A 19,326-nucleotide genomic window follows, 5' to 3' on the forward strand; every position below is an offset into this window, starting at 1 on the left:
CGTAATGACAGGCGGGGAATTTAAACAGTTTTTCCCCCCTTTCAGGAATGTTTTAAGGGATTGAGAGGAAATTGTGCACGGATTTTGCTGTTTTAAGAGCTAATATGTGAACAGCTTCAGAAGGATGTGTGTTGTTTTAGGGCTGCAGTTTACAGAGTAAAAGCTTAAGACAAAAGCAGACGGGCTGTGGGCTCCAAGGGTCAGCGACTTGAATTTCATTCCTCTGAGAAGGGGTGGCCTTCCCGAGGACAGGGCTGGAAGGAAACAGAGGTCCGATCTTCGCCCCACCCGCTGCCGCCCCCCATCATGTCCTGTCACCAGTGTGGGCGCAGGGGCCGCCCAGCTGGACGGCCAACAGCAAGGGGCTTGGGAGGGGGCCGGGAGCCACTCTGGGCCACCAGCCGCCAACCTGTGCCCTCTGTCATGGCGCTGAGGAAGGTCCCCTGTGTTCAGACAGCCCCAAGGGCCCATGATCCCACAGAGGGATGGACGTGGGCCACGAGATGGGTGGGGGCTCCCGCTCCTCGGGGACGAACACCAGAAACACCAGCTACCCCAAGTGACTCAGGAAGAAACAAACAGAATGGCCCTGGACTTGCGAAAGAAACAATTTCTAACCGAAAACTTCTCCCCAAAGAGAACCCCAGGCCCAATGGCTTTGCGAGTTCTGAGACATTGAAGCAAACAGCAGCTACGTCCTAAGTTGTCCGAACCACAAGGCAGGAACACTTCCCACTGTTTACCCAGCGCCGAAAGCAGATGCTATGAGCACACCAGCCGCAGACGACGTCCCTCAAGAACACAGAGGCAAAAACTCGACCCTGCACTTGAGCAAATCCAACGAAGCAGTATGTGTTTTAGAGGTGCCTCTTGACTGAGTGGGCTTTCTCTCAAGAACCCAGGGCCGGTGCGCTCTGAAAATCACTCAGGGGCGCTCACTGTCCCAGCGGAGCAGAAAGAAGGCAGACAACGTTCTCAATTACACAGAAAAAGCGTCGGATGAAACACAGCAGCCAGGCCCGAGAGCCACTTTTCTGGCCACAGACGGAAGGAGGGAGCATCCCCGGCCGGTGCAGGGCGCCTGTCAAACCACAGGTCGCATCACACTTCTCCGCAAGAGGCCAGATGGGCCCCTGGGACCAGGCACCCGACGAGGGGCTGCTCTCTCCTAGGGACTAAATGTTGTGGTGGGAGCGCGGGCATCGGGCAAGAACAAGGAGAAAACAGCATGGAGACTGAAAAGGGGAAAAAAAAACAACAACAACCCACAAAACTGACTTTGTTTGGGACAACACAATCATCTCCATAGAAAATCCTAAAAAATCTACCCCCCCCAAAAGCTTCCAGAACTAATAAGGTTAGCAAAGCCACAGGATACAGGGTCGACACGCTAGCAGCAAACAGTCCAAAAGCGAAATTGGGAAAACCGTCACGTTTCGGTGTCAGAAACCCGGAAAGTAACGAACCACAGAAATGACGTGAGAGATCGGTGTCCTTGGAGCCGTACAACACGGGTGAGCGTGTGCAAAGCATCCGAGGAGGCACAGAGACCCACCATGTTCAGAAAGCAGAAAAGCTGAACGTTCCAGAGTCACGCACCCCACTGAAGCGTGCGGTCCGCCCTGGGGCTGACCAACGTTCAGGCAGGGGTTCTGTTGTTTGGTTTTGTTTGGTTTTGTTTTGGTTGAAATTAACAAATGGCCTCCAGGCTTTCGGTGGAAATGCAGAAGGCTAGAGTTGCCAACATACTTCTGAAAATGGACAAAATTAAGGGATTAACACAGCCTGATTTCAAGGCTTGCGATAAAAGTCACATTAATCAAGACAGCGTGGTAGTGGCAGGACAGATTAGAAACTCCAGAAGCAGACCCACGCACACGGTCAGCTGACTTTCATCAAAGGTGTCAAAGTAATTCGATGGGAAAACGGCACCAGAGCAATCGGATAGCCACACGCAGGGAAGATTTAATACCTGTCACTGCGCATAAAATTAAACCTGAAATGAATCACAGATATAAACACAGAACGTAAAACTAGAAAATCTGTACAGAAATATAGAAGAAAAGTCTTTGTGACCTTGGATTAGGCAAATATTTCTTAGACAGAATACAAAAAACATGAACCTTGAAAAGAAAAAATAAATAAACAACAAGTCCTGGAAAATGGCACTTGGTCAAAATCAAAAAGTTCAGCTCTTTGGAAAGACAGTGCTGGGAGAAAAGAGAAGCCACAGGTCAGGGTGGGGCGGGGGTGTTAGAAAAAGGCATATCTGACCGTCCAGACCTGGAGTCCAGACTCACACCTCGATTACAGGAACCAGTCCTAAGACTCAGGGTGAGACAAAGGACACGATGACCATGGCGGGCGGGCAGACGCACCCTTGGTCAGATCGTGTGTACGTGTGGCCGAGGTCCCAGGTGTCCCTGGGGTAAATGCCACAGGAACCACGGGGTCCGCTACAACGGGGCGGTCCGGGCGGTTTCGAGTGCGGAGGACCCCCCGGAACAGCAGGACCAAGGTGCGTGGATGGGGGGAACGCGGCACGGAGCACACTGCGGGAAGCTCCACGGTCCCTTAGCGAGGTCAGCGGGCATGGGGCGCGCCGAGGGGTCTACCCGAGGGGAGCGAAGGCACAGGCTCCTCCAAACCTGTGTGTAATAACCAGGCGCCTTTAATCATAACAGCCGAAAACTGGAAAGAGCTCAAGTGTCCATCAGCCTGTGAGCAGATAAACAAACCGTGGTACGTTTTATCCTTCCCGATGAAAAGGAAACACGTAGTGAGCACAGGCCAGAGCAGGGACGAGGCTCAAGTGTGCTCCGCGTCTGAGAGGAGCCAGACACGACGGCTCTGTGCGGCGAGATGCCTTTCGTATGACGTCCTGGAAAAGGCAGGACCGCGGGGACAGGAAACATCCCTGATTACCAGGTGCTGGGCGCGGGGGCGACGGTGGGCGGCCAAGGGGCGCAAAGGCGCTTTCGGGGCGATGGGAACGTTCCAGACGGTGACTGCAGCCGTGGCCGGGGGACCACAGCCGTGTGCCACGACCTGCTGACCCGGACACCCAGGGACGGGCGGGTTCGCTGCTGGGAAGTGGACGCTCCGTGAGAGGCGGGACGAAGGCCACAGCCCGCCTGAGACACACAAGCAGACCGAGCCTCGTGTCAGAGACGGGTCACCAGGAAAAGGAGAGACGCGCTAAACCGAAGAGTTGGTTTCGGGAGATGTTTTTCTAAATAGCCCGAGCGTGAGGTCGGCTCCGCAGCTGGCCGCAGCGGCCGTCTGCAGCAGAGCCACCAAGCTCCTGCCGTCCGGGGTCCCCGCACCCCCACTGTCCTCCTCGCTGTCTTCCCTGGGGACGGAGTGCAGCACGCCGTCCCCTCGCGTCTTGGTGACCACCTGCCTCCACCGTCTCACACTCCCAAGGGCCCCTCACCCCTGGTCGGGCTCACGTCCACAGCCCGGGCTGGGTGCACAAGAGACAAGGGAAAGAGGCACCCACAAAGCCCCACGACCAGATTTTGTCCACACCTTGCACCTGAGACCCCAACCCTATTTGCAGCCCCATCCTGGGCTGAGCCCAGGGCCACCCACAGCCCGCCCTACTGCCGAGGGGGGCCGTTTGGGGTCCCTGCAGCAGCTCGTGAGCCGTGCGCCCCCCCGAAAGCCCTCTCCACCAGCCCCAGACTCACGGCCCACATCCCATCACCTTTGGGGGACCCGGGCTCACACGCTGGCTCGGGCCCCCACCCCGGGATTCTGACCTTGGGAGGTACGGCCCCGGCCCCACTGGTGCGGGCGCCCTGCTCACTCCGGGCGGCTCCCCAGCCCCCCACCCGCCCCACGTGCACACTCAGCGTGGCTCAGTAGGGAATTTGCAGAGTTCAGAGCTTCCAGTGACCTTCGAGGTGTGTTGGCTTCTTCCGTCTTCCGCCCACACCATTTCACTTGCTCCCTCGAGCGACCTGACGTAGGGGCGGTGGGTGATCGTCGGGGTCCCCACACGGGAGAAGGCCAGCCACAGGATCGGGGGCTGTTCCCCTGCAGAGACCCCAGGCTGGGGACAGAAAAGGCTCACCGTCGGGGGGACCCCACCGCCGGCAAGTGCGTGAGGGTGACGGGGCGGTGGAGGTCAGGCGTCCCAGAGAAGGGACGCGAGAGCTGCAGCTTGAAGGCGGGGAGGGTGGCGAATGGCGGTGCAGGCGGGACGTCATCGGGAAGGCCAAGTCTGGGGGGCGGGGCCAGCAGAGCCAGCAGGGACCCTGCCTCAAGGGGCTATGTGGGTCACAGGGAGGGGTGTGGGCGTCCCTTCATGGCCATGGGAAGTTTCCGGAGAGTTCTAGGAGGCAACTGGATCTCGTTCACTTTTGGAGGACGTCTGTCCCGACCGCCACGCCGTGGGTGCTGGTGAGGCCTGCCTGCGGGATAGAGCCAGGCGGGCAGCCAGGATGCTCTAGACAAAGGGTGAAGGCAAACCCATGCCCAGATGCGACAGGGCATACACAGGCCCGGGGCCTCTCAGGCACACAGCTGCCCGGGACCGAGCCCGTGGCCCAGGTTGGAGAGCCTGACCTCTCATCCCAATAGAGCCAAACCCAGACCTGTCCGCTGGAGGTCCTGGGGGTGGTGCCCTCACTCTGGAGATGCTCACAGCACAGCCGAGGTCATGGCCAAGGAGTGCCAAGGCTTATGGGAGACAGAGGAGGAGAGCGGGCTGGCTCGAAGCCGCCGACTGTCAGGGCTCAACCCGCCCACGAGGCTGAGACGCGGGCCCGGGACCCCACTTCTGCACGTGCCCACAGCGGAGTCAGATGGCGGCCCCGGCCTGCCCCGCCCAGGGCCCATTTGCACACTGGGCGGGAGCCTGTGCGCTGTGTGTGGAAATGCTGGGAGCAGCAGGGTGCCGAGCACCCCAACCCGGGGGCTGAGCCCCACGGCCGGTGTGGTCTGCTTCCGAGGACCAGGGCTTGCAGGGGCTCAGGGCGGGGAGGGAGGCACGGACGGGGCACAGAGGGCCTTCAGGGAAGTGACACTCCTCTATGTGACAGGACACGCCCTTCCACGTGGATCAACAGCCACAGAAAGGGGCACCAAGAGTGACCCCGATGTCAACTGCGTACGTGAGCTCTCAGTAACAGTTGACGTCGGTTCACAGATTGTGACAACCGCCCTGTGCTAACGTGCGATGGCCGTGGCGGGGGACACAGGGTGGGGCGCGGGTATCCGGGACCTCTGTGCTCTCTGTACAACTTTTCTGTAAGCTTAAAAACCCTGGGGAAAAGAGTCTACCAGTTTTATAAAACAAATGCTAAAGAGACATCCTGGCACACACCCTGCCCACTTGTGTCCACGTGTCCACGTGTCCCAGCAGGTCTTGCTGTCCCCATGAAGCCCACAGTTACACATGGGGACCCCACAAGCTCCGGGGCCCCCCAACACCCTGCAGTGGGATGCAAAGGCTCTTCAGGGGACATAGGAAGGGGACCGACGCCCAATCCAGCTGAGGTACAAGAAGGACCAGCCGGGCCGAGGCCAGACCCATGCACTGTCCCCTCTGCCGGGAATGCCCTGGTGGAAATATAGGCACGACTCAGTCCTTCACCTTCGCCTGGAGCCACACTGTTCAGCGAGGCCCCCTGCAACCCCTCTACTTAGGACGGGAACCACATCGCCTCACGGTCTCCCTGCTGGGCACCCAGCGGTCAGCCCAGGCTTTGGGGTCTGAAACAAGACGTGTGTCGCACGTGTTTGGGGAACTGGTGGACATACTGGGGTGTGGATGAGGGTCAGCACGCCGCACTGTGATGGGTCAACGTGAGAAAACAAGGCCGGGAAAGGTGACAGTGAGAAGCAGCCTTTAGAACAGGAGTGCAAGCCTTCCCGAATACCAGAGGGTTTCTGTGGACTGAAGAAGGCACGGATGTCCTGCAGGGAAAACGAGAACACGGCAACTGTGACAAAATGCAACCCTGTTCTGAAAGACCACAATGGCGCGGAGACCAAGGATACACGTCATGCTAATCAGTGCAAATGAGCTGACCTCTGACCCATACAGAGAAGTACTGCACTGAGTAAGGTGCCACACACCCTTCACACGGGAAGGCACATATAGGTTAAAAGCAAAGTAAATGAAAAAGATACACTAGGGGAACATTAAGGAAAAGAAAGCAGAGGGGCCACGCTAGTATCACACAAGGTAGATTCCAGAGCAAAGAACGTGATGGGGAACAAAGAAGGCAGCTTCGGAGTGATAAGGGGGCCCATCCATCAGGGGACATAACGGTCCTAAATACTGACACACCAACAGCAGAGCCTCACACTGCCCTGTGCAAGGGTGACCCACCCTGGAAGAACACACGCGGAGCCTCACTGTCAGAGCCAGAGGTCTCAGAGCTCGCGGGCATCAGCACAACGGGCAGCGAGGACACCAGGGAGGATGCAGCAGGCCCTTCCTGCTGACCGCAGCCACCTTGTCGAGGTTGATGGGACAGTCCTCCCAACAGCAGGATACACACTATTTCCCCTATGCCTGGTGCAAGGTCCACCAACACAAACCCTATGCTGGGTCATCAAACAAGTCTTCATGCATTTAAAAAGAATCAAATCATATTGAGTATTTTCTCTGACCACCAATGAATTAAAGTTGATATCAGTATAAAAAAAGTATCTCGAAAATCCTCAAATGCTTGGGAAGGAATCCACTCTTAGATAATCCAGGCATCAAAGAAAAAAACAAGTAGAAAATCGGAAGATATTTTGAGTGGCATGAAACTAATGAATTGCATCAAGATCTGTGGGGTATGACTGCAGTCTTTAGGGGGAAGGCGTACCCCCAAGTCCCCGTATTAGAGGAACCTCTAGCCAGTGTCCTCAGCTTCCATCTTAACAAACAAGAAAAAGGGCAGCCTAGTAAACTGGCTAAGCATAAAAAAAAGAACAATCCGTACAGAAACCAATGAAATCACAAAAAAGAAACACTTAAACCCCATTCAAAAGTTGGTTCTTTGAGATCGATAAAACCACTGAACATGTAGCCAGAATGATCACTAGAAAAAAAAAAAAAAAAAAAAAACCACACATATTACCAACATCGGGAGTGAGAGAGGAGACATCACTACATGCCCCACAGATGTTAATACCTTGCATGACGTGAACGAAGTCCATCAACCATGCAGTATACCAAAGCTCACTCAGGAAGAAACAGGTAGCCTGAATATTTTATCAAGGACATTTAACATCTAGCGAACGGCCATCTGACAAAGGGCAGCCCGGGCCCAGATGGCTTTCCTGACGGATTCCACCGTGTGCATAAGGAAGAGATAAGACTGATTCTGCAGAAATTCTTCTCTGTATGAAGAGAGAACACAGCTCAGCTCACTTGACCCTGACAGTGTTACCCTGGTACCAAATCCAAAACGTTATCAGAAAACCTAGAAAATATCCCTCATGAACTGAGATCCAAACATCCTTAGCAAAATTTTAATGAATGAATAAACCCGGAAGTGTATAGAAAGAGTAAGACAACACGAAGGAAGGAGGGTTTATCTAGCAACACGGGCTTCGTTCAACGTCTGAAGATCCATCAACATAACTCACCAGCGGCCAGAACAGTTGGACAAGAGACACGAGCGGGGCACCCAGACTGGAAAGGAAGAGGTGCAACGACCTTTATTTGAAGATGGGATTATCAATGCAAAAAAAAAAAAAAAAAAACCCCACAGAATCCACCAAAAAAAGCTGCTAGAAGAAAGAGCTGAGTTGGGAAAGCTTCGAGACACAAGATACCGAAATGACGGCTCTGAATGCCAGGAATGAGCAACCGGGAACCAAACGTGGGAAAGAAAAGCCAAGGGCCACAGCACAAAACGGAGGAAACACTTAGGCATCTGACAAACGATGTGCAGGACTTTGTCCTGGAAACTATGAACATCTGGATGGAAATGAAGGGTCTTGATAAATGTGTGCAATGCCTACGGTCCAGAAGACTCGATCTGGGCACACCAATCCTCCCCTGCTGGCCTCGGGGTTTGGTGCCATCCCAAACCTAATCCCACCAAGCTTCTTGTAAAAAGCTGACCAGCAGCTTCTAAAATGTATACGGACGCGCGTAGGACAAACAGAGCAGCGTGAAGGAAGGGAACAAAGCTGGCAGGTTATCTTAGCTCGCTGCAAGCCTTCTTTAAAGCTACTATAACGAAGCATGGACAGATGAGCTGGTCAGGGCATCCCTGACCATCCCATGGTCCAAAAACAGGCCCATGTCCTCATAAGCTGACTTTTACGAAAGGCGTCCACCTGGTTCCCCGGGTCAAGGACACTCTTTTCAACAAGCGGCACTGGGACGACTGAACACTCGCGTATCGAATCGTGAACCTCAGCCCGTGACATACACGGCTGACAAACATTACATCGCAGACCTCAACACAAGCACAGGAGCTACCAAAAGAAAATCTAAGCAATCTCATGTTTGGGAAAGATTTCTTAGACACGGAAAGCACAAAAAAAAGAAAAAAGCAATGAATTGGACATTGTGAAAATGGAAAACACCTAGTCTTTAAAAGACACCGCTCCAGGAACGAGAAGGGCAACCGCACACAGGGGAGAAATGTTTGTGAACAGACATCCACATATCTACAATATGTAAAGAGCTTTTTACGATTTAACAATAAGACAACTCGAATTTTCAACGGAAGATCAGAGAAACTACCTCCCCTCACAAGTTCCAGGAAGGACCATGGAGCACGCGAGATGGTCCCTGGCTCCATCCGTCGTTGGAGGATCAAGGCTGGAACACGAGACACCACGACCCACTCACGCTGGTCAAACCAAGAGACCGACCACGCCAGGCGTACTGGGGCCATGGCGGCGACAGGAACGCAGGAGAACTGCCCACGTCCCTGCAGTTAAACACCTACCACGCTGCGTGGCCAGCTTCTTCCCGGGCGTCCACCCGAGGAAAAGGAGATATGAATCGACCCAGTGCTGACAAAGCAGAGGCTCGCGGCACACCCACGACGGCCAGGACGTGCCTCAGAGGGATGACGGCGGGTGAAAGGAGCCAGGCAGGACGGCGCTGGAAAACTCTAGAAAACACAAGCCGGTCTGTGCGGACTCGTGTCAGCGCCTGTAGGCGGGTGGCTCCTGGGTGGGGGCAGGTCACCGCACGGTCACGGGGAAGTTTCGGGGGTGATGGCAGGTTCTGCTGCCCGGACGGTCTCAGGGCGTATACACAGGTCAAAACTCACCAAACCGTGTGCTTGAAATATGGCTCCTATCGCTCCTGATCGCTCCTCGCTATGGCTGGTCTGCGGTAAGAGCCACAGAGATGACCGGGCAAGGCCTCTCGTGGCAGTCCAGGGACCTGCGTCGTCGCGGGGTCACTGCCTCGCGACTGGGGCACCTGTGCTGGACACAGACGGTCCTCCCACGCCCCTCCCTGGCACCCCTACCGCCCTGCCACTGGACACCTGCCTGGACGAGGAGGCCACCGTCCACCACATCCGCTGCCATCTGCCGCCGTGCCTTTGGCCCACTGGACTGAGAACGCCCACGGCCCCCGGCGTCAGAGTTGCCAGCGTCACTCAACTTTCCCAGAGGAGGGGTCTGAGGCTCAGGGAAGGTCAGTAACATGTTTGGGCCCCCTGGGCAGTCTCAGGGGGCCTGGACCCTAACCACCTCCTTTAGGCTCCCTGGTGGGGCCCCAGGTCTGGGGCCTTGAAGAGCCACGTCCAGGTGCAAGCGTCTCCCAGACCAGGAAGGCCAGCTGCCCCAGTGCCACCCTTTCTCAAGAGGGGGTGGGCCTCACTGTCCATCTCCCCGGGAGCCAGTGATGGAGTCTTAGGACAGGGGCCTCTGAACACTGGGGAGAAGCTAGAAATTCTTAGGAGCCCTGAGAATGAGAGGCATTTCCCCATGTCCCAGAGCTGCCAAGTGGCCCAGCACATGTCATTTAAAAGGACGTCACCTTGAACCCAAGATGAAGACAGAGACCCCACGTGAGCAGGGGACGTGTCGGGGCAAGTTCAGAGGATCCCACAGTGGGACTGAGCCCGGCTCCCCTGCTCTGAGCTCCCCAGCTCTCTGGAAGTAGCGAGGTCGTGCGGACGGTGGTACAGCCCAGGCTTTCCAGCAAATGCCTGGAGCAGGGACCTCACGGGCTGGGCGACACCGAGAAATGAGTAACGTGCAGACCCCAGCCCGGGCCCCGCACCCGAGGCCCGCGGCGCTCGAGCCCGACCCGCCCCGGCTGGGTGCAGAGAGCGGCCCCCGAGAAGAGGCCGCGGGACAGCTCGAGAAGCTGAAAACGCAGCAGAGACGCGCGCCCTTCCCCCAGGCCGGCCGGCAGCGGCTCTGAAAGCGCGGCCTATTCTCAGCTCGTGGAGCTCGGAAACGGACCAGAGCATCGCCCGCCAGGAAAGGGGGCCGGCTGCGCCTCTCAGCACACACTTGACATTTTGTTCTCCTCCAGGCTTCCGTGCTGACAGTTTCTGGATTAAATGTGCAAATGGAACGCGGCCCCGAGGGGGTCCCGCTCCCCGCCGGCCCGAAGCGCCAGGGCTGAGATGCACGTGTGCGTGCAGACACGTGGCGGTGCCTGAGCGAACGGGCCACGTGAGCGTTTCCACACGCGGGGGCCTCCACATGCGTGCCCGTATGTGCACGTGCACCTCCGCGTACCCGTGAGTGCCGGCGTGTGCCCGCCTCCGGGCTAGGCCTGGGGGCCACACCCGGCCCGTCTTCCTGGTTCTTCAAACTCGACCTCGACCGAGCTGGGAGAAGAGCCACTGGCCGTGGCTGAGGAGCTTTTCTCAGCCCGGTAGAGGTCAAGTCCACCAGAAAGCCATCGTGGCGCCCCTCAACATGGGCCTCGGATGGGGGGGGGGGGTCTGTGCCTTGCAGCCAGCAGCCCGGGGTCCTGGGAGTCGCCTTCCCAGGGGGAAGGTCTGTGGCTACAGACCGGGGGGGGCAGCATCACCCCCAATTCCCATGAGCCTAAAGACGCCCCATGGTCTTCTTGGGCCTCCTCCGAGCTATGGGGGCCCTCAAGCCCAAGGGCGCAGAAGGAGTGGACAGGTGGCACCCTGCGCTGGCCCCAGTGAAGGCCAGTTCCACCCCGTTCTTAAAAAGGGCCGGCAGCAGCCCTGGGGGTCCCCGACAGCCCCCCTCCACTCGCTCCCCTCAGTCTGCCCCACCAGCACTCGATCTTACAACCAGAAAGCAGAAAACGGCAGCGAAGGATCGCCGCGCCCCAGCCCTGAGGTCAGCTGAGTGCGGCAGGGGACGGGGGGGGGGGGGGCCGGGCGTGCGGCCGCAGCTCGCGACCCCACAAAGCTGCCCCGAGCCCCCTTCTTCCTGCCTGTGAAGTCACACAATGACACACTTCAGCAGCCGCACAGCCGGGGCTCTGGTTTTCATTCCGCGTGACCCCGAGAGGCAGAGAACATGATTATAACCCGTCTGAATGCCGTACCCCGGGGCGGTGACTCGGACACCTGCACGGGCCCGTGGCCCCCGCCGGGCGACCAGCCACTCGGGCGGCCCGCGCGCGTCCGGGCGGTGACAGCTGGCAGACACCGCCACACCGCACCCCACAGCCACGAGGCCCCTCTGGGCTCATCCTATTACCCCGACGCCTTCCCCAGGGCAGCCCCCCGGGAGCCCCCCGCCGAGCGCCAGTGCCAGGCCCCGCCTGCGCCCGGGGACTCACTGCCTGCTCAGCCCGGTCCCCGTTCTGTTCTGTCAGCTGCTACCCCGTGCTTCAAACAAGGCTCTCCAGCTGGCCAGGGTCAGATGTGAGAACAAGGCCCTCACAAAACCCGGCCCTCCAGCTACCCTGCGCCCGAGACCCCCACTGAATGTGGCACTTAATGACGAGTGTCTTTGCAGCCCTCAGGCAGAGCATAAAGGAAACACCTGTCCCACGGACGGCACACTCTAATCCCGCTAAGTCCCGAACGGAGGAGCCTGCGGGGCCCACAGCAAGGGGCCCCCACCCCGGCGTCTGACTTTTGTCCTGGGCCTCAGGGAGACGTTGACAACAGGTTTTGGCAGGCCAGGCAGGAGGGAAGACACAGGGGCCGGCCTGGGAGCGCCAGGAAGCCTAGGCCTCCCTCCCAGGTTCACACCTTCCCCACAGACCCTGAGTGCTATGCCCGAGGGGACCCTACCCCGCGGAGGGGGTGGGGGGATGGGTGTCCAGGGGCAGGTGCACGCACCCCCCTCAAACGGGCGTCACTTTCTAGGCCGGCAGGAGGGACTCCTTTCCTGCCGACACTGGAGGCTGAGCCGAGCCCCCTGCCTGCTCAGAGCCAGGGGCGCCCCGCCCATCCCCCCACCCCTCTGCACCCCAACCCGGGGTGCCTGTGTGTCTGGCTACCAACCGAGAGCTAAATCGTCACAACTTCCAAAAGGAGGAAAGACAAGACAGCGGGGGACAGTAGGGAAGAGGAGGCCACCCAGACACCTGGCCACTTTGGGGAGAAAAGCCCAGAAACCACGCGCATGCACACACCCCAGGTGCTGGGACAGGCCGTGGGGCCCACCGAACCCACAGCTGGGCTGTTCTGGCTCCCTGGCTCTTCCCACCCCAGTGCTCCTACTCCCCTACAGGCAGGCCGGTCGTTTCCGTCCTCAGGGGCCTGCGGATGGGGCCAATGGCCCCCCGGGGAGCAGGGGAGCAGGGTCACACAGGCTGGCGGAGCCCGGTGCAGAGGGATCGGGGTGCCGGCTGGGGCCGTCACGGGGCCCCCAGCGAAGACGCCGGCACAGCTCGCATCACAGGGTTTTCCAGCCGGAAAACAGGAAGTGTTGTGTGGACACGGTCAGGCCCAGACGCGGGCGACTCCTAGGGCAGGAGACGCTGGTGCCGGGCGGGCCCAGCCACTCTCAGGGCCCCGGTGGAGTCGCCCCCAGGCCCCAGAGATGCACCAGCAGACGCACACTCGTTGAGGGCCACCTCCCCTTTCCCCCCAAGTGGCATCTGTGGGGGACGTGGTGGGGTGTCTTAGGGAGGTTCCAGATACTTGGGGCCGTTTCTGTGAGCCCCCGCCCAAGCCCCCGACTTCGTCCCGAGCAGACTTGATCGATAGGACAGTTCTGGAGACAGATAACGGGACTGGCCATGGGCCTCACAGAGGATGTCTTTGTTCCAGAAAACGAGCCAGTGCAGAACTGTGCACACACAGGGCCCTGGTGTGCAGGCGGAAGGTCCCGGTTACAGCCAAGACTCCTGCTGTCACAGCTCCCGGCACAGCGCAGACCCCCGCATGAAGGAATGTCAGCTGTCCCCCCAGGAGCAGCTGCCTCCAGGCCAGGAACGCAGCCAGTCCGAACCCTGGAGCCCTCCCCAGGAGCGGCGTCCCAGGTGGGGTGGAAACTGTGTCCCCTGCTGGTGGGGACAGCCCCAGCCGCCACCCTGGGGCCCCGCAGCCTCGATCCCTCAGCTTCCTCCTGCTCAGATGTCCGTGGGGGCTGGGGCGCTGACCCCTTTCTAAAGCAAGCACAGAGGCACTGTCCCCCCAAAGCCCAGAAGAAAGGCCATGAAGGAATGGCCAGGGCGTCTCGGTCAGGAAGGCCAAAGGCCACAGCAACCGCACCTGATGAGGAAACTGTGTGCAGCCCTGCGGTGGGCAGTGAGCCCCGAGTGTGGATGGGGTCAGATGGTGGGGTGAAGCCCAGAGAGCAGGTGTTGAGCATGGAGCCCCCAGTTTGGGGGTGGCTCAGGCTGGTGCTCACTGTCACCAGGGGGCCGGGGGCTCGTTCTGGGGGGCCCCTACCGGCCCGGGGCTCTGACATGTTGACCAAGTCTCTTGAGAGCAACAGTTTCCAAGTCCGGAAAAAGGCCTCTAAGATGGTTCACAGACACATATGGGGGAGCTGGGGCCTGACCCGGACTGAGGGTGAGCAACCGGGGCCTCCCCCACACCCCAGCTTAGGGGAGACCGCCCCAAAGCAGCCCCCCCACACTGTCCAGGGCCCTCTTCCCAGGCCCTGAGCCCTCCTGGCCTCCTCTGTCCCCACCCCGTCCAGCGGCGGCCTCACTTCCCCCGTCACCCTGGGTCGGCCCCTGAGAGGGAGGCTTGCTCCGTGCTGCAGCCGAGCAGTGGGGACCCCAGACCCCCTGGCTGCAGACTGCACTGCTGCCCCCCAGCTGGCCAGGACCCCTTGAAGAGAACCCCGGCCCTCCTCCCTCCCATGGGCACAGAAACACCCAGAATGTGGGTTCCAGCTGCTTGAGGCTTTCAGCTGTGTCCAGAGTCTGCATCGAGAGCAGCAAGGCTCTGGCCGGCCCATGGGGGTCCAGTCACCCGGGGTCAGCAGAGAGCCCCCCAGCAGAGGGACAATCCGAATGCCCAGCTGTGGCCCTAGCAGAACGCGAGTGCAGAAGCACGCAGACACACGGGGGTGCGTGCCGCTGTCTCCCCACGCTGGGGGGCCGGCCCCCCTCAGGCAGCGCCCTGCAGGCTGCAAAGCCCCGCTCCTGCCCCAGAGGGCCACATCTCTCTGCACACCTTCCCCCGCCATGTAGTAGGTGCTTAATAAATGTCTGCTGGCCAAAGAAGTGCAGGGGACATCCTAGCCAGGGCAGGGGTGGCCCCCATTCTATGGCGGGACATCAGAGGGGAGCCCGGTGGCGGGACCCCAGCTTTCCTGGGCGGCTCCCATGTGCTGGGGACAGACACAAAGGAACTCAAGGTTCCAAAGCAGAGAGAGGCGGCGGGTGGGGGGGGGAGTGGGGAGAGCGCTCTGGGTGGGAGGGAGCCCCTGAGACCTCGGGGTTAGCAACACCACGGCCACAAGCAACTCAAGCTCAGCTTGAGAGAAGGTCACCGCGGAGGGTGGGCGCACAGCAGCCTACCACCACGGCCTCCACCAGCCCAGAAATCAGCCCTGCTGTCCCTGCCCGCAGGGGAAGGGTGGGGAGGGCTGAGGCTGCCAACATGTGGGTCTGCGGGGCTGGAGCTGGGGTGTGCTGGGGCTGGGGGGCCGGGGGGGCTGGGGACAGAGCCTGGACCTTGTTCCAGGAAATGGGGACCTGTCAAGGGTTGTCAAAGGGTCTGGAGTCCTGGGGTGGGGAGTCTCCTGCTGCTGCTGGGACACGGAGGCCCACAGGCGGGAGGGTCCCGGGGAAGCTTGAGCCCCCGGGGGGGGGGGGGTGCGGTGGGCAGCTGGCAGGAGGGCCGGGTCACCGCGGCGGGGCTGAGGGAGCCTCGGCCGCATCGAGGGAGGAAGCCGGGAGCGATGACCTCATCCCCCAGGCCTCCGGGCCGCGGCTCTCAGGGGTTTAACCACAGCATCGCGGGACAATTCCCTGGGTCGCTCCGCACCGGCAGGCACGGGATCCCCGGGGTTGTCTGCGCACGGCTCCAAAACCCGCAGGGAGGGACCACCCGGGCCCACGTCTGGGCTTGCCGCGTCCCCGCCACCCGCCCCGGGTCTACCCTCGGGTAGCAGGCGGGAAGCTCGCACGTGGCCCGTGGACACACGCACAAGCAGACACGCGGGGCACACGCGCCCCACACGCCCACGCGGGACACAGGGCGCTCACTCCCCCGCGCAGAGGGGGCCACCCTGGGCCCGGGAAGCCCCCAACAGCCCCAGGCCCCACGTGGGGCCGCGCAGCGCCAACCCGCCGCGGAGGGGGCGGCCTCCCAAAATGGCTTTTGCAGGCGCGGAATGGGCCGGCTCCGCAGATCGCTTGGCCCCGGGGAGGCCACGGGCTGCCTCGCTCCTCCCGGGAACTGCCCGCGGCTCCGTCCGGTCGAGCGCGGGGAAGGAAAGGCAGGAACACGGGCTCTTGGGGAAAGCACAGTTTGCAGTGACTTTTTTCCACCATTTACACACCGGGCTCGCTCGGAGCCCACGCTCGGCCCCTCCCGGGCTCCCCGCTGCGGTCTGGCTCCCGCGCGCTCTGGGCCCGGGGCCAGGGACGCCCGCATTCCCCGGGCAGCAGCGCCGCCTGGTGGCCGGCAGCGCCGCCCGTGCCTGCCCGCCCCCGGGCTTCCGACAAGGCTCCATAACCCACGGCCCTTGCCCGCAGGGGTCTCCCTCTGCCTGGGATCTGTCGCACCCCCAGGAAGCCCCCCTGACTTCCCCAGGGGCCTGTGTTTGCCCTGCCCGACCTGGAGGCTGCGCGCTGTGGAAGGGGTCCCTTCCTGTCCCCGCCGCCGCGGGCCTTGCCCACCTCCCTGCCGTCTCCCCTCCACGGAGAAGCCCCGAGCATCTCTGCAGACAGAGCCCACCCTGGTCCCGTCTTCCCCTCGCACGTCCTTCCTGGACCCACCACGGGACACGATGCACGTGTGCCCTTGGAGGCTGGACTGCGGCGGTCTCCTTCAGTGCTGCTGTCTCGCCAGTGCTCGCCACCCTCCACCGGCCATGATTCTCCAGAGGCAGCCGGACCCAGCCAGCTCAGACCCCCCCTTGGGACCCGGCCGCACGCAGCCACGGGGCCGGGGAGTCCTTGGAAACCCAGCAAGGCCACCAGAGCGCTAAGTCTGAGGCCGTCCTGACCACCCCCTCGAATGTACGGAGCGGGGGGAAGAGCTGAGGCCTTGGGGTGTCCTGTGGGAGCAGGTCCGGACCCAGGGGCTCAAAGGCGGGGAGCCCAAACCCCGGAAGCGTCATTCTGGGCACGTGGGGTCCGTGCAGTTGCCGGGTGCCTCCCCTCGGAGAGTATGATGACTCAAAGCTAGAAACCCACCCGCAGAGCTCCCCACACCCACCGCACACCCGAACGGGGAAAGAGCAGTGTCCTGGGACGGAGGAACGGGGAAGCCCCAGATGGCAGGTTCAGAAGCAGTGACAGCCGCTCTGAGACCTGGAACCAGAGGAGAAGCCAGTCGTGCGACATGTCGAAGAAACAGCAGGCCAAGAACACAGAGCATGCAAAGGCCCGGAGGCAGCCAGGACCACCCGCGGGTCCACAAACAGTGTACTGGAGCGGAGGGAGAGAGTGAGGTAGAGGGAGGAGAGGACAGAGTTATGGGGACAGGGCTGCCAAGTGTGAAACATCTGGGGGGTCCAGAGGGAGAAGTCAAGTTTATTATGAGAGAGAGCTTGGGGAATGGTCAGATTTGTTCTGGGACCCCGCCCGAAGCAGCTGCCACGTGGAGAGGATGTCTGGAGGGACAGGAGGTGGGGACTGGGGAGGCTGCATGGGGTCTCCGTCCCCCAAGGGGAAGAAGGAAGGTGGGACACAGCAGGAGCAGGCTCTCTGCTCGGGGGAGGGGACCTGTTCACTGGCACACCCACTCTGGGCCCCAGAGGAAGGGGTACAGGACCCAGCCCGCACGCCTCTCCCCGCCCCAGTCCAAGCTGAGCCCCCATCCTCAGCTTGGGGGAACTATGCCTGCAGTTCAGACAATGGCCACCAGGTGGCACGCGCACCTCAGAAATGCTGTGATCACAGGCTTGGCAGAGAAGGTCCGTGGGGGCGGCTAGGGTGGGGGGCAGCTGGGATGCTGGGGGGTCTGCTGGGGGGGCTGGGGATGTGGGGATGGAGGGGGGCAGCTGGGATGGGGTAGGTGGGCTGCTGGGAGTGCTGCTGGGGGGCTGCTGGGACGCTGGAGGGTGGGTGTGATGGGGGTTGCTGGGTGCTGAAGGGGCAGGTGGGATAGGGGAGCTGTCGGGATGAGAACGGAGCCCTCAGCTGCCCCCCACCCCAGCAGCTCTGGGCATCCCCCAGGACATAACATCGACTCTGAGCCCTGAATGCGAGAATCCGTGTCAGGGAGGGAGCTGCTCCCGGCCGACAAGAGGAAAGCGGAGGCCCGCACACACCAGGGTAGGGCCGCCCCCGCCAGCCGTGACGGGACTGCCCTGGGCGTAAGCCCCTGGTGGTCTGGTTTCCATGCCCAGCACAAGGAACACACCCACAGACATATCGGTGTGCAGGCCGTGTCTGCAAGGGTCCTGAGCAGCCAGACATGGTGGCTTCCCCAGGCTGTCCCACCCCAGTGGCACCTGCAGGCCCTGCCTCAGCCTCGGTGGGCTGTGGGATGAGCTGAAGAGAGCCTCCCACGTTCCCTGCTCCCCACCACCAGCAGCTCCCCAGCCGGCCAGCAGCTGGGAAGGACCATCCCCTCCCTGGGCTGGTGAGAAGCTCAGCCCAGCCCTCAGCTGCTGGGGAGATGGACCTCACTCCCTGGCCAGCACCAGGGCCCATGAGAGCAGGCTTTGGGGACATCTGCCTCTAGGACGGTGGCGGCTGACACGGTGCCCAGACGTAGGAGCGGCCCGCCTTGTCCAGGACGCTGCAGCCCCTGGGACCTCAGGTCAGGCCACACCTGTGGCAGCCTCCGTGGGTCCCCGGGACCCGAGGACCCGGAGGAAGAGCAGAGCCGCCGCCCGAAGCCCGGCACTCGCCCCGCCCTGTTTGTTGACCGCAAGCTCGCCGGCCCCGCTTTTACAGAGGAAAGCACAGTCCAGGAGCACAGTCGCCGTACGGCGGGACGGCCAGCAGACACACACGGACACCGGCCGCCACCACCATCTCCATGGACACGAGAAACAGCTGACAAAAGTCAACACCTGCACGTAGGACTGGAAGGTCACCCCCAAACACGGCCTGGGAAAGCCGGCCCGTCCAGCAGCCGCCAGAGCCGCCGGGCCCCCTGCGCCAAGCCCACGTCCAGGAAAGTCTGCGGGACCAGAGGACCGACACCGCCAGCACGCAGACCACACTGTACGGGGACAGCCATCCGGGGCTTCCAACACGCAGAGAGAGGGACAGAGAGAGAAAGAGATGGGGGGGAGATGAAGGGAGATGGGGGAGAGGGGAGTTGTGGAGAGGGAGGGAGGGAGAACATGATAGAAGAGTGAGCCCCTTCTGGTGGCCACGGGGAGGAAGGATGAGTGTCCCCGGGAACAACCATCACAGAGACCACCTTAGACCCACATCACGAAACCCTAAGGCCTCCAGGCAAATAGACACCGCGGTCGTGGACAGGAAGACCTCACCCCGGTCGGACGTCACGTCCCCAGAGGGTCCATCAGATGCTGTCATGTTAGTCCCGACACCAGGTGGGTGGGGGATGGCGGCGGGCACCTCAAAGAGTGACCAAGCCAGGCCAGTCAGGCCGTCGAAGCAGAATGGCCCCAGGGGGTCGGACCTGCCCCAGGACAGGAGAGTCTCCGAGCAGACCTGAGTGCATCTGGACTTCTGGTTTACAGTGACGACAGCCCCTTAAGTCAGGGTGAATGGACGCAGGTCTGTGGAAGGGGCCAGCCCGGCAGCCCGGGCATCCTGGGCAGAGCCCTGGGTCAGTGTGCTGCCACAGCCCAGGTCAGCAGTCACCCAGATGCGGAGCCACAGCACAGGTTTGG

General features: G+C 61.0%; 1 protein-coding gene across 6 annotated transcripts in view; it reads right to left on the reverse strand.

Annotated features, from left to right (window-relative positions):
* Positions 1-19,326, reverse strand: part of KCNQ1 (potassium voltage-gated channel subfamily Q member 1) — a 309,854-nt gene that overhangs the window by 243,681 nt on the left and 46,847 nt on the right. The gene's annotated exons all lie outside the window — the stretch shown is intronic.

Source organism: Lutra lutra, chromosome 10, assembly GCF_902655055.1.
Source record: "Lutra lutra chromosome 10, mLutLut1.2, whole genome shotgun sequence".
Taxonomy (NCBI): domain Eukaryota; kingdom Metazoa; phylum Chordata; class Mammalia; order Carnivora; family Mustelidae; genus Lutra; species Lutra lutra.